Genomic DNA, 16364 nt, shown 5'->3' with positions numbered 1-16364 from the left:
TGCAGTTTTGCATGGAGTTCCGTTTGTTTATCGCACGGGCAAACCATGATTTACAGCAGGGGAGTGATTGAGATGGAAAGTCCGTGACGACGAACAATTAATTTATCAGGAAGCCAGGAAGCCAGGGATCCACTTACACAGGATGCCAGACACACCAAGATAAACCACAGCATCCCGAACGCGGGTCAGGGGGAACCTTCTGTCTATTTCAAAACTCGGCTGTGCATCAGGTCTGGAACCTTGAACAGCTTACAACCTGCTCGTTCAAAGAGGCGCTAAAGCTCGAACAGGTCGTTGTCGTGGAAACACTACAAAATGAAATTTAGCGAGATTTCAGCTTTTTCACTGTTTGTTAATCGTACATTGGTGATACCCGCATTAAAGAACATAAGACTTCAACAGCCAAAGCAGACAGCGAATCAGCCCTCTCAGACCACCTGCAAAAAATCACTAGCCATCAAATACACTTAGACAAAGTCCAAATCCTCTCAATCAAAACATCCGGACTTCACCAAAAGAAAACTTGCAGAAGCTATAGAAATCCACCGTTTCAAACCTTTGATCAACAGAGATCAAGGGAATTACATCTCGTCTGCCAATGAAGATCTAATCAAGCTATAGGCTATTTTAATTAGGATCAAATCAGCTTGTCACATCTTTTTAATCACTTTTCCTCTTCATCCTTACATCTGGCTTCATTGCCCGTGTGCTATGTGTTATTCTTACTGTACATTTGACATCATCCCGTTATCTGTATGCTACTTGTTATCAATTACCTGTTGTTGTCAATGTTACTCTGCTAGTTATCACAACATATCATGTATATATTCCTCTCATCGCTTGGTTTTTGTCACTCCAGCTTGATAACAGTGTAAGAATCTACATGGAAACGTCGCTTTATACAATAAACCAGAAGTTGTTATCCATAAAGTTGTACGTTATCTAACTTACTCACCAACTTCGAGAATGCCAATCAAACAGTTAGTTTATCACTGCGGTATCTAAATAATTGCATCTGAGCAAGACAAACTAATAGTTGACACTTTTAGGCATTTTTTTATCCACGTCGTCGAATGAGTGAGTGATTTGGGTTTAACGCTAATTTTGAATAATATTCCAATTATAGCATGGCGTGTCAGCTAAAAGTAGGAGGAAATCCCGAAGTGATATAGGTCTCAGACGTTTGGCACGGGTTTGGTGATGACAAACCTAGAAAAATCATCGCCGCTTTGTATTTACAGTATTCTTATTATATCATGGAGTGTCAGCTTAATGTGGGAGGAAAGCCCGAAGTGATGCAGGACACGGACATTTACCACTTTAGGGAACTCACGAGCACGGGTATGGTGCTGACAAACCAAGAAACACAATCGGGGCGAACCAGGATTCCAACCCACAATCATGGCGTGCCCAGGGAACGCAATTCCACACAGCTTACTGACTTGATATTCACTAACTTGATCTTCGATCATGGCAAACAATATGATAACGCGCAGGTTCAATCTAAGAAAGCGTTCAATTTGTGAGCCGCATATTCGTTATAGACGTGACCTCGTTTTAAACCATGGTTCCTATGTCTTTGATTGTACATTTGCTAACTGTACATTTGCTAAAACACCACTTGGCAATGACCGAACTTCCTTTTTCACCTTTAATTTTCCTTGATGTTCGAGCAATTTCACAAAAACACGTGTCGCCAACGGGATTCGAACCCGCGAAGTCCATACCATGCCAGAGGCTAATGAATGTGGTCTTCAGCCACGGCGAGATGACAGACTTATGTTGAATTAACATGATATAAATACTAACATCAAAACGAATAATTAATCCACACATGCTCTGAACCCATGACTGGACAGCTTGATGTTATCGATGTAAATCTGGTCTTTTTAAAGCTAAACGCATTTATGTGGTTAAATCAAAATGTTCGTGGCCACGTATAGAAAAAAAACGCATTCAGAAAATAAAACTTCCCCCTCTCTACTTTTACTTCGATATATTTGTCCAGTTATGGCCAGGCGGAAGCGCCACCTACTGGGTTGTGAGAGTGTGTGTGTTTTTCAGAGAGCCCCGGCAAACAGTGAAAATTACAAAGTTTACCGATAGTTTACCGAGACTGAAAAGACATTTCCCATGTTGTAAACCCCTGAATGATACAATGGTGTGGGTACGTACAGAGCTCGTCTCGGTTGTTTTCATGCTAGTTTTATGTCGTTCATGCTGAAGAGAGCACAACGACGAGTCGCCATGCACATTCGCGTGCTGTTCGTGCCGAGAAGGGCAATGACCGGTCTGAAGCTATGCTTGTTTACGTCGCTCCTTATGACATTTGTGAATAACGACGTACAGAAAAACTCGGGCCAAAGTCAACGTCAGTCAAGTCTGGATGGTGATGTTGGTGATGCAATGTGTCATGTAAAATATCGAAGGCCTGAGGCGAAATATTAAGAAATCATGTTTCATAGATCACAGAAGCAGCTCTGACATTATATGCCTTGTTGAAACGAGGGCAAGTGATACGGATGTATCATATACGGAAATCATATTGTGGGTAACATATAAGCATACGGATACCATCCTATTTCTGCGTACTGTTTACTTGTTTCCCGAGAAATCGAGTGGACATTCGAGAGTTTCGATATTCTGGAAAGTGACATCGTGTTTATAAAATCAAAGTCAGCTGACTGTGACATAGCTATCTTTTATAAGTTGCAGCAGGATCACGAGGGGTACATGGGGTTTTATGCGTCCCGGGTTAGGTTTTATACCACGAGCCTGCGATGATATTATTCATATACGTGTTGAGACCTCCCATTACACAAAACAATATGTATGAGACCACGTAATATGCTGTAAACATATGCTCGTAAGCTTTTAGATGTTATATTATATACTCTGAAAATAATGTAAGGGGTATTCGATGATTGCAGAAGATATGAAAAAGGAAGAACTATGATATAGGTTCAACATGATCTCATCGTGACAATCAGCGGAACATGCTTGCGGTGTATTCTAATGCCCCCTTTTCACTACGACCACGAATATCCCGAATCACACCGAATCGGAAACTTTGGAAATTCGTGATGATTCGGCCAATAATGCAAACTTTCGTGGCTAATCGGGTTGAAAAATACGAAGAATGCCAGCAATGGGTTAAGAAACATGGACGAATTACAAGATTCCTTTACGGATCAAGGACGAAGTTACGAATATGCCGAATGTTGTTCTTATTCAATTCTTACATGATTCGCAGTTGACTCGGGACATTCGTGGCTGTTTCGGGATGTTTTCGGGTTGAGGACAAGAAATGTTGGGAGCCACGAATTGCTAAGAATAGACAGGAATGCAAAAGAATCGATTACGAAGCTGTTACGGAACATAAGAATTAATTACGAATGGATTACGATACAGCCACGAAATTGCGATTCGAGGACCCTTCCACGAATGTTTTCGACAAACAAAAGCTATCTCGCCGATTCAACGAACTCCCGCGAACTGTACAAATGTTTGGGAATCAAATAATATTCATTTAAGAACTACAAGAAATGATTGAGATTTATCTACGAAGATGAAAAAATTCCTATTCGGGGTGATTCTGGATATTCGTGGTCGTAGTGAAAAGGGGCTTTTAAGGGTACAAATAACCAAGAAAGCCCACAGGGATGGGTAGCACAAAATAAAAGGGTTACTCACTCACTCACTCACTCACTCACTCACTCACTCACTCACTCACTCACTCACTCATCACATCAAGCTTACCACGCTCGTCAACGTGACACGACGTGATATAACTGCTTACATACACTTGCGTCTCACTCACTCGCTCACTCACTCTCTTCAAGCTTACCAAGCACTTCAACGTGACACGACGTGATGTAACTGTTAACAGTTGCGTTACACCATCTCACTCACTCACTCGGACCTCCATCACTTCCAGATCACCACGCACGTCAACGTGACACGACGTGATATAACTGACCATCACACTCGCTCACTCACTCACTCACTCACTCACTCACTCACTCACCGTACAGTTGTCCATTAAAGAACAAATGTTCAAGCAGATTAACGCCAGAAACCGTTTATACGACATATCCCTTTGTTTATGTACACTGAGTGAGGGTGAATGTTGTTTAACGTCACAGTCACAGTGAAAACACACTAAACAGTAACCTCTATGAAAGCGAAACCACCGGTGGTTTGTTCATAAGGAACTATGTTAATTCGGACGATTTCGCTGAGAACTATATACCGTCCGGATTAACGAGATTTTAGTGTCGTAGTATAAGATTAATTATCATTTCTTGTGTTGTTTGTGACGGTGTCATCATGAGAAAGGGAACAGCTCCATGCCTCAATATTAATCTCTTTTGTGTGCTGGGGGATTGCCCTATCCTTGGCCGTGTTGCAACGGATGTCTTGTCACATTTCAGTATTGTTTGAACATTTATAGTCATAAATGCTTTATAATATCACGCTATGAGGCCGCCTTTCCGGTCCCAGGATGTCTGTTGGAGTGGTGCACTGTGTTTAGAACAGTCACATATGCAGTGGTAATGGCAACTAATGATAGAAATAGCTAGAGCCCACTTAAAAAACAATGGTCAACTGGGTTAACATCTAGTGTTCGTCTATTACAGATGGGTTTTTTTCTGTTTGGAGTTATCCGTTTCTGGAATCAGGAAGACAAGGTACACATTACCCTATTGTTAAAATGTAGGTCTTGATATACGACTAAACGACCGTGTGTTGCTTATCGCCGCGTTCAGCTATATTCCAGCTAAATCACTGCGACCTGTAGTCCGACCAGTGATTGATACTGTAAGCAAAGATCCACGTCGTAGGAGAACTAGGCTCAACCAAGCAACGAGCCTCATCACCGACCGTCTTACGACCAGCCTATGTTTCTGCGGATTCTAACCCGACATCTCAAAGAGGTTTATTTGGTTACAGTTGGTCCTTGCTCATGATATCAACCACTGATTTGCCTTGTTCACACTTGATTATCAACAGATCACTGTGATAGAGCTGAACTATTCTGACAGCACGTTAATCTACATTCACTCACTCGCTCTTGCACAACACTTGGAGATCCCAACAATGCAAACATTACAAGTAATAGTTTGTGTGGTTGAAATATATGAGGATCACATGTTTTTACTTATCATACCCTGACGTGATGGATCGTGGATACGTTCAACCGCTGACTGTCAGGCAGACAAGGTTGGTTTGCGGAACGTGGGGAAAAAGCTTACTCCAGAAAAATATTTCGATAAAACCCCTTCACTCGAATATATCACGAACTGTCCCTAATATACACGTGGGCGCCAACTCCTTCCCCAAATGTCACATAAACAGTCCCTAATATACATGTGGGCGCTAACTCCTTCCCCAAATGTCACATAAACAGTCCCTAATATACACGTTGGCGCCAACTCCTTCCCCAAATGTCACATAAACAGTACCTAATATACATGTGGGCGCCAACTCCTTCCCCAAATGTCACATAAACAGTCCCTAATATACACGTGGGCGCCAACTCCTTCCCCAAATGTCACATAAACAGTCCCTAATATACATGTGGGCGACAACTCCTTCCCCAAATGTCACATAAACAGTCCCTAATATACATGAGAGTGCCAGTCCACACCCTCGAATATCTCATGAACAGTTCCATAATATTCATGAGGGTGCCAACCCCTCTCCCATATATCTTACTTACTTACTTACTTTGGAGATTTAACGTGCGCTTTCCGACTGATGCGTATTTCGCACACGGGCCCGACCAGGCCATTTAATGTGTTTCCGAAAGGGGCGAGGGTGGTATGTGCAACCCAAGAGGGGGCTTTAGGGGTTGCTTATATAGAATTTGGGAATTTTGAGATTTGGAATAGATGCTGATGGGGTTGGGGAGGAGAACTAAGGGAGCTGGGTATGGTGGATGATTGTTTGTTTATGTGATTTTGATTTGGTAGGTTATTATGGTTTTAGATGCGTTTTATTAGTTCCGTTTTTATTAAGAATACGCCTAAGGCCTTGAAGTTTTCTAGTTTATTTTGTGGGTTTAGTATTGCTTCTAGAGTGAGAGCCTTGTTTAGATTGAGGGTGGTTTGTAATGCGGTTCGATGTGTTAGGTAGTGTGTGCAGTGGATGAGTGCGTGTTCTGGGGTTTCTGGTTGTTTGCAGTGTGGGCAGTTACCTGTAGTGTGTTTTTTAAATTTTTTTAGGTGGTTATTTAGGTTGGTGTGTCCTGTTTGGAGTTTAGTGATTACTCTGTCGATTTTTTTTGATGGATGGAGAATTTTTGGTTTGGTTAGTGGTTTGCTGAGCACTCTTTTGATTTTGCTATTTGAGTTTAGATATAGGTTATGCCATTTTTTTGTGATTTTTTGTTTGTTTACACTTTTAATTTCTGATTTTGAGATGGGTAAGTTTAAGCTTATTTCTGGGATTTTAAGGGATAGTTTAGCTGCTTTATCGGCGTTTTCATTACCGTATATTCCTACGTGGGCGGGTATCCACAAGAAGGTTATTTGTTTGCCTGCTTTTGTTAGGTCGTTGGAGCTTTTAAGTATTTGATTTATTAATTTAGGTCGGTTTTTGGTATTTTTGTTTTGGAGGGCTTGTAGTCCACTTAGGGAGTCAGTAAGTATTAGGATTTTTTGGTTGTTTTTGGATTCTTGATTGTGGAGGGCTGAGGCCATGCCCATTAGTTCGGCCGTGAATATTGATTGGTTATTTGGGAGTCGGAAGGATTGTGTGGTTTTAGTTGGTTGTGTGGTATGGACTCCGAAACCCGTGTGTTTGGAGGTCGGATCTGAGGATCCGTCCGTGTAAATGTGACACCAATTTGGCCAATTTTTGTGTATGTATGCTAGTGTGGTAGTTTTAGCTATGTTTGGGTCGGTTTGTTTATTTATTTGGCTAGCTAGTGTTGTGTCTATTTTGGGTATTTTAAGTTTAGGGGTGAAGATATTTGATTGTTTGCAGTTTTGTTTAAGATTTTTAATTTGGTGTTCATTTAGGTAGTTTGTTATTCTTTGGGATATTGGGGTAAGTAAGGGGTGTTTACGAGCTAGAGCTTGGGTTTTAGGGCTGATGTTTTGGTTTATTAAGTATATCACATAAATAGTCCCTAATATACATGTGGGCGCCAACTCCTCCCCCAAATATCTTACTTACTTACTTACTTTGGAGATTTAACGTGCGCTCTCCGACTGATGCGTATTTCGCACACGGGCCCGGCCAGGCCATTTAATGTGTTTCCGAAAGGGGCGAGGGTGGTCTGTGCAACCCAAGAGGGGGCTTTAGGGGTTGCTTATATAGAATTTGGGAATTTTGAGATTTGGAATAGATGCTGATGGGGTTGGGGAGGAGAACTAAGGGAGCTGGGTATGGTGGATGATTGTTTGTTTATGTGATTTTGATTTGGTAGGTTATTATGGTTTTAGATGCGTTTTATTAGTTCCGTTTTTATTAAGAATACGCCTAAGGCCTTGAAGTTTTCTAGTTTATTTTGTGGGTTTAGTATTGCTTCTAGAGTGAGAGCCTTGTTTAGATTGAGGGTGGTTTGTAATGCGGTTCGATGTGTTAGGTAGTGTGTGCAGTGGATGAGTGCGTGTTCTGGGGTTTCTGGTTGTTTGCAGTGTGGGCAGTTACCTGTAGTGTGTTTTTTTAAATTTTTTAGGTGGTTATTTAGGTTGGTGTGTCCTGTTTGGAGTTTAGTGATTACTCTGTCGATTTTTTTGGATGGATGGAGAATTTTTGGTTTGGTTAGTGGTTTGCTGAGCACTCTTTTGATTTTGCTATTTGAGTTTAGATATAGGTTATGCCATTTTTTTGTGATTTTTTGTTTGTTTACACTTTTAATTTCTGTTTTTGAGATGGGTAAGTTTAAGCTTATTTCTGGGATTTTAAGGGATAGTTTAGCTGCTTTATCGGCGTTTTCATTACCGTATATTCCTACGTGGGCGGGTATCCACAAGAAGGTTATTTGTTTGCCTGCTTTTGTTAGGTCGTTGGAGCTTTTAAGTATTTGATTTATTAATTTAGGTCGGTTTTTGGTATTTTTGTTTTGGAGGGCTTGTAGTCCACTTAGGGAGTCAGTAAGTATTAGGATTTTTTGGTTGTTTTTGGATTCTTGATTGTGGAGGGCTGAGGCCATGCCCATTAGTTCGGCCGTGAATATTGATTGGTTATTTGGGAGTCGGAAGGATTGTGTGGTTTTAGTTGGTTGTGTGGTATGGACTCCGAAACCCGTGTGTTTGGAGGTCGGATCTGAGGATCCGTCCGTGTAAATGTGACACCAATTTGGCCAATTTTTGTGTATGTATGCTAGTGTGGTAGTTTTAGCTATGTTTGGGTCGGTTTGTTTATTTATTTGGCTAGCTAGTGTTGTGTCTATTTTGGGTATTTTAAGTTTAGGGGTGAAGATATTTGATTGTTTGCAGTTTTGTTTAAGATTTTTAATTTGGTGTTCATTTAGGTAGTTTGTTATTCTTTGGGATATTGGGGTAAGTAAGGGGTGTTTACGAGCTAGAGCTTGGTTTTTAGGGCTGATGTTTTGGTTTATTAAGTTTTGGATGAGAGGGTTTGATTGGGACGCGGCCCAGAAATTTAAGCTTAGCTGTTCCCTGCGTAGACTTAGTGGCATTTCTCCTGTTAAGGCCTGAAGTGAGGTGTAGGAGGTGCCATGTTGGGTGCGTGTAATGAGTTTGAGAGCCTGATATTGTATTGAGTCAAGTTTTTTGGATAGAGAGTTGTTTAGGGTGTTGTATATGGCGCAGCCGTAGTCTAGTTTTGATCTAATTAGGGATATGTAGAGAGAGAGGAGAGTATCTTTGGAGGCTCCCCAGTTAGAGCCAGTTAGGCATCTTAGGGTGTTTAGGTCTTTACTGCATTTAGTTGTTAGGTTTTGGATGTGAGCATCCCAGGTGAGATGTTCATCGAAAATAAGTCCTAAGAATTTGGTTTGTTTTTGAAATTTGAAATATCTCATGAACAGTCTCTAATATAGATGAGAGTACCAATCCCCCCCCCCCCCCCCCTCAAAAAAAAAATATCTCATGAGCAGTCCGTATATATATGAGGAGTCCAATCTGGCAGTTGCAGTTTGTACCCCAAGCGAGCAACACCTCCCAAGCCAGCACAGAGCATTGCCTGATAGCCAGCCAAGGAGAACTCCAACATCGGTAATTATCACGTCATCCTTTCAGCCTTATTCACATACTCTTACAATCACTCTCACCGTTTGTTTGTTTGTTGTTTAACGCCGAACCTAGCAGTGTTCCAGCTACAGGACAGCGGTTTGAAAATAAACGAGTCTTGGCCAGACAATCAGTTGCAGTTTGTACTCCCAGCGAGCAACACTTCCCAAGCCAGCACAGAGCATTGCCTGATAGCCAGCCAAGGAAACTCCTTCATCGGTAATTATCACGTTATCCTTATTCACATACTCTTAAAATCACTCTCACCGAATTAATCATAAAACCCCTAATCCTTAAATAACAACAACACTAAATAACCAACACCTTATCCTACCCAATCTCCCTAACACAGCTCGCACTCATTTCTACTCACACCCACGCCCACCACTCAAACACACCCTTTGACCCAACTCCTAAAAACAAAAAACACCTAATCCCCCCTTCTCCTAAACACAACGCTCGCTCTTTCCTACTCACCACCCACGCCCACCACTCACATACCTCCACTCCTTCGACTAAATATCTCTAAATCCCCGCTTTCCACTTGTCTCACCTTATCCCAGCCTTCCAGAATCAAACTTAATCTTCAATAAATAATCCATTTCCCAAACCCTCCTACTAAAACCAACAACAAATAACCACCGCAACCTCCTCCGCCTCCTAAATATAATAGAAGAATTAGCTAAATTGAAAAAAACAGAAGAAGACAGAGATATCTCAAGTTTAAATAAACCTATTTCATTCAGTGAGGTTGAAATAGCTGTTAATCATCTCAAGAAAGGTAAAGCTGTTGGTTTGGATAATATTCCTGCTGAAGTCCTACAAAATAATCACTGTATTAAGCTACTCCACAAATTAATACACTTTTGTTTTGAGAATTCAGTTGCACCTTATGAATGGAATAAAGGAATCATAAATCCTATTCCAAAGTCAAATAGTGATCCACTTGACCCACTTAGCTATAGAGGAATAACCCTGTTATCTATTCCATGTAAGGTATACACAGACATCCTAAATAGGAGGATTCAATCCTGGTTAGAAGATAGTAATACATTAGTAGAAGAGCAGAATGGATTCAGACAGAATCGCAGTTGCATAGATCATGTTTATGCACTTTACAACATCATCAATGTGAGAAAGTCCACTAAAAAGTCAACATTTGTGTGTTTTGTTGACATAAAGAAGGCATTTGACTCTGTTGACAGGCAATGCTTATGGTTCAAGCTTATGAAATGTGGTATAAAAGGAAAAATTCTTCAATGCATACAGTCACTCTACAACAATGTGCAATGCACAGTTAAATTAAATGACTTGTATACAGATCCATTTGATGTGAATTATGGTGTTAAACAAGGCTGTAAATTATCCCCAACTTTATTTTCTATTTACATCAATGATCTTGCTGAGGAATTGAAAGGTTTACAATGTGGAATTGAAATAGAGAACTATATGTTATCTGTTCTCCTATATGCGGATGACCTAGCATTAATCGCCCCGGATGAAGAATCTCTACAGAAAATGCTATGTATACTCAGTGAATGGTGCAGAAAGTGGAGGTTAGAAATAAACTGTGAGAAAACACAAGTTGTGCATTTCAGACCCAAGTCTACAATCATTTCAGATTACCAGTTTAAATGTGGCTTAAATGTTGTACCATATACAGAGAGCTATAGATACCTGGGCATCTGGTTGAATCAACATATGGACATGCATAAGACTGTAAAAGAACTTTGTAAATCTGCCAGTAGAGCACTATCTGCATTGTACACTAAATTTAGAAGTTGTGGTGGGATGTCCTATGAAGTGTATACCAAGTTGTACAATACCCTTATCAAGCCTGTTTTGTTCTATGGAGCTGGTATATGGGGGATTAACAAATACAGGGAGGTGCAAGTCATCCAAAACAAAGCTTGTAGATTTTTTCTAGGAACCGGTCAAAATGCTTCTAACTTGGCGATTCGCAGCGATATGGGATGGTCATCAAGTGATGTGGATCAAAAGATAGAATTATTTAGACAATTCTTCAGATGTGAATCAATGCCAGATAGCAGAATTCCAAATATTATTCATAAGTGGGCAATGTATCATAGTAAATCTCTTGATAAAAGAACTGAAATGCTGATACGAGACTTAAATGTGGATGGGATTATCAGTGACAGTGACAATAACAAGAAAAAAGTGAACTTACTGAAGGATATCTTGAAAGAGAAAGATAGTGAAACATGGTGTAAACAAGTGTGGGATGATGAGAACAAACCAAATGGTAACAAGCTAAGGACTTTCAGACTTTTCAAATTTGATGTGAATGTGAGCCACTATGTGAAATGTGTGAAGCGAAGGGATTATCGCAGTGTTTTATCTAAGTTTAGGTGTGGTAACCTCCCTCTATTAGTCGAAACAGGCCGCTATTCCAAGCCACCTATTCCTTTAAATGATAGAATATGTAAATTTTGTGCAGAAAAAAATAATTATGTTATTGAGGATGAATCACACTTTTTAATAGATTGTTTTGTATACAGTGACCTGAGATATCAACTACTACACAAGGCAGCTGAATTAAACCAGGACTTTTATTATTTTAATAGCATTCAGCAATTATCTTATTTGATGCAAGAAGTGATTTTACAGCCGCTTTTAGCAATCACATTATACAGCATGCATAGAAGGAGAGTGCATCTCTTCTAGTCTTAACATTGTATATAATATTTTTATTTTGTGTTTTATATTTAATAATGTTATATGTTTTAAATGCTTTTAGAGTGTCTCATAAGCCCTAGAGGCTGGATATTGTACTTTTAATGGCAACTTGCTTTTGTTTAAAATGTGTTTTATGTACAATATGTGACACTTAAATAAACATTTCTTCTTCTTCTTCTTCTTCCTAAACGCAAATCACCAAGTAAAAACAACAAACCAACTCACCTCCCCAAAACACTCCACCACCACTCACCACAACACACGCTCTCCAACACAACACCCAAACAATATGACTGACACCCGCAACGCCACACTCGCAGACATTCCAGCTCCTTACTCACCCACGCCTGCGGAAGCGCACAACACTTCTGGGAGGTCACTCGAAAACATCGTCCCGACCGAGTATGGCGAAAACACGACATACACCACCCCAACCAAACCAGCTAACTCGCCACCACAAAACACCAAAAAACGCAAACTCGACACATCCACTCCACCTCCATCGCCAACACCCTCCCCGGCCGCCTTCCTCACCACCTTCGCCCTCTACTTCTTCTCAGCAGGCTCAGGCACCACTCTCTCACTAGAACTTTCGGCAGACAAAATAGGACTTTGGTTCAAAAGACAAAAAATAAATTACAACAATATTAAAAAAGCCAACAAAGGATACCAGATAATCTTTCCTAACCGAGAATCTTACAACGCAGCAAATAAAATAACTCAAATATTCCACGTCACGGTAATCAAACAAACACCTAATTGGCAACAATATACACGAGGCGTAATTAGGGTTAACCCAAGGGAAACAACTGAGGACTTACAATTATACTCTCTAGAAGCTAACATAAACCAAGACCAAAACCCTCAACCCCTAATCACCAGCACGCGCAGAATAACCTCAACTAGAAACGGAAAAACGGTCCCAACCTCCATTGTCATAATCAACTTTAAAAAAACCGCTAAATTCCCTGAAGCCCCCAAACACATATCCTTCGGAGCCCACACCAACTTAGAAGTCAAACCCTATATAAAGCAGGTTAAGCAATGTTCAAAGTGCCTCAAATATAACCACACTGCTTCCCAATGCACCTACCCTAAAACTAAATGTAAAAAATGCGCACAAACAGACTGCCCAGGCACATGCACACCCTGGTGCATCCACTGCAAATCCACCCAACACACCTCACTTTCAAACCAATGCCCACACAGACACACACTCACCCAGCAGGCCAACAAACACATAAACATAGAAACGGCTAAAATCCAAACACGAAAATTTGCTACACCTGCATCTAAACCACTCCTCCCTACACCACACCCAAACACCATCCCACAAACAAACACCACACCCATAACCGACAGCTCTGTCTGGGAGCCCTACCGAGAAACCGCACCCACCTCACACACACAAGCAGCCACTCAACCAACCACGAACCCTCCCAAAACATCAACCCCCGCATGCAAAACAAACCTCAAAATGACCACCACAACACGACCCTCATCCAAGCACCCTACAGCCCATATGGCAACAACGCTCTCCCACAAGCAAGCACAACAACAAAACACAAACACTAAGAAAACATCAGCTACACCCATCCCGCCAACACCTTCACAACCCTCCACATCACATGCCTCCCCCATGGAAACTCAACCAGCTAAACCTAATCCAACCCATGACGAAGATTTCTCCACTACTGAGGAAACAATAGACACTACTCCAACTAAAACAAACCAAACTTCCCAACCAGCCAACACCCCAAACCTAAATAACCTCACCTTACTCCTAGCATATATGCATAGTCAAAACTCACCAAAAGCTAGTATGGAATCCTTCCACAAAGTAGCTTTCAATCTAAAATTAACCGATCTTCCCTTCTTCCTCTTTAACCTCCATCTAAAAGAACTCACCGAATAAAATAAAAACTAAAAACTAAATCACCAATCACCCGAAACCAATAATGGAAGGACTAAATATTTTTCAGTGGAACGCCAACGGACTCACCTCCCACGGCCATGAACTAAAAACTAAATTTAAACTAAATAAAGGCCCTCACATTGCTTGTATACAGGAAACCAAATTCTCAAAAAAATCGAAATTCACACTACCTAACTACAACTCAGTTAGAACTGACAGAGCTAAACCGAAAACAAGAAGAGCCGCAGGAGGACTAATCATATTTATCAGGGAAGATATAAATTACGAAGAAATAAAAATAGACACGCCAAACCTAGAAGCCAACGGCATTAAAATCACATTAAATAACCGAAACATAAACATCATAAATATTTACCACTGGGCGGAACAAAAAGTCCAACCTGAGGATCTAAACAAACTACTCAAAATAAGCGATAAATCTACTATATTCCTAGGAGACTTTAACGCTCACCATCCTACATGGAGCATAGATGATAAAATAGATAATCATGGCAAATTAATCTCCGAATGGATAGAAACAAACGACCTAGTACTCCTTAATAGCAACCAACCCACGAGGTACGATAAGATAAACAAAAAAATGTCGGCTATCGACCTAACCATATGCACCGCAGATCTAGCCCAAAGCACTCAATGGGAAGTACACGACGTCCCGCTAGGTAGCGACCACTTCCCCATAAACATAACCATAGGAAATACAAACGTACCAATCCAAACAGAAAACCAAGAACCAAAATTCCATTACAACAAAGCTAACTGGGACCAATTCCAAGATATCTGCAACGAAGCTAACTTAAACGAAATAGAAAATAATGATCCAGAAACCTATTGTAAAAACCTAACAGACTATATAATAAACGCAGCCAAAACCTCCATCCCCTTCAAAACATCTAAGACAGGCAAACCGACGGTACCATGGTGGAATGAGGAAATAGAACAGACTAGACGAAAACGTAAATCAGCCTTCAATAAAGCAAAACGCGACTACAAATATTTAAACATAGCCCACGAACTAAACCACCAGGTTAAAAAACTAGTCCAAATAGCCAAAAGTAGAGACTGGAAAAAATTCTGCGAAGGTATAAATAACCGTACAGATGCCAGAACGGTCTGGCGCAAAATCCACGCCATTAGAGGCTTAAAACGACATAAAAAAAACCCTAACATTAACAACTCAACCAACCCCGCCCAAAAAGCAAATAATCTCGCCAACCACTTTTCGGCCGTTAGCAGTAACAGCAACTTCAGCCAAAAATTCCAAGATAAACTTAAAACAGAAAACAAACCCACAAAAGAACCAAACAATAACAATCTAGAAATAAATCAACCCTACACAATGGAGGAGCTCCTCTACGTAATCCAAAACAGGAAAAAGGGCACAGCCCCAGGATTAGACCTAACCTCTTACCAAATAATTAAAAAACTCCCCCTAAAACTGCTCCAGGCACTACTCAAACTATACAATCTCATCTACCTAAACGGACAGGTTCCTACTCCCTGGAAACAGGCCCTAGTCATACCAATCCCTAAACCTAATAAACCAGCTAATCAAGCTAACTCATATAGACCAATATCCCTAACTTCAAACTTATGTAAAGTAATGGAATCAATGGCTAAAAATAGATTACAACACTACTTAACCCAAAATAACACCATAAACCCAGATCAAAGCGGTTTCACTCCTGGCCGCTCAACCCTAGATAACCTCGCCCGACTAGAACAAGATATTAAGACAGGACAACTAAATAAACAATATACCACAGGCATCTTCTTAGACTTCTCTAAAGCTTTCGACATGGTATGGCACGATGGGCTAATACAAAAACTTAAAAAAATAGGACTCAAAGGTCAGATAATAAACTACATCCAGGACTTCCTAAACAATCGTAAAATAACCGTGTGTATAGACCAAACTCTATCAGACCAATGTCCCCTAGAAAATGGCACTCCACAGGGCAGTATCCTCAGCCCCACCCTCTTCAATATAATGATAAACGATCTATTCGAGGGTCTATCCCCTAAAGTAAACACATCAAAATTCGCGGATGATGGAGCCATCTGGATCCGCACTAAAAGCATGAAAATGGCCAAAAATCTACTCCAAAAATCTCTTAATAAAATACAACAATGGGCTGACAAATGGGGCTTCTCCCTTAACTCAGAAAAAACAACAGGAATAGTATTCAAACATAAAAACATGAAACCCGCCTCCCCAATCCTCCAGCTGAACAATCAAACAATCAAATTTCAAAAACAAACCAAATTCTTAGGACTTATTTTCGATGAACATCTCACCTGGGATGCTCACATCCAAAACCTAACAACTAAATGCAGTAAAGACCTAAACACCCTAAGATGCCTAACTGGCTCTAACTGGGGAGCCTCCAAAGATACTCTCCTCTCTCTCTACATATCCCTAATTAGATCAAAACTAGACTACGGCTGCGCCATATACAACACCCTAAACAACTCTCTATCTAAAAAACTTGACTCAATACAATATCAGGCCCTCAAACTCATTACAC

Source organism: Haliotis cracherodii, unplaced genomic scaffold, assembly GCF_022045235.1.
Source record: "Haliotis cracherodii isolate W230 unplaced genomic scaffold, xgHalCrac1.p SCAF_1, whole genome shotgun sequence".
Classification (NCBI taxonomy): domain Eukaryota; kingdom Metazoa; phylum Mollusca; class Gastropoda; order Lepetellida; family Haliotidae; genus Haliotis; species Haliotis cracherodii.
The sequence above is the reverse complement of the archived record's forward strand: the minus strand, read 5'-3'. Positions refer to the sequence as shown.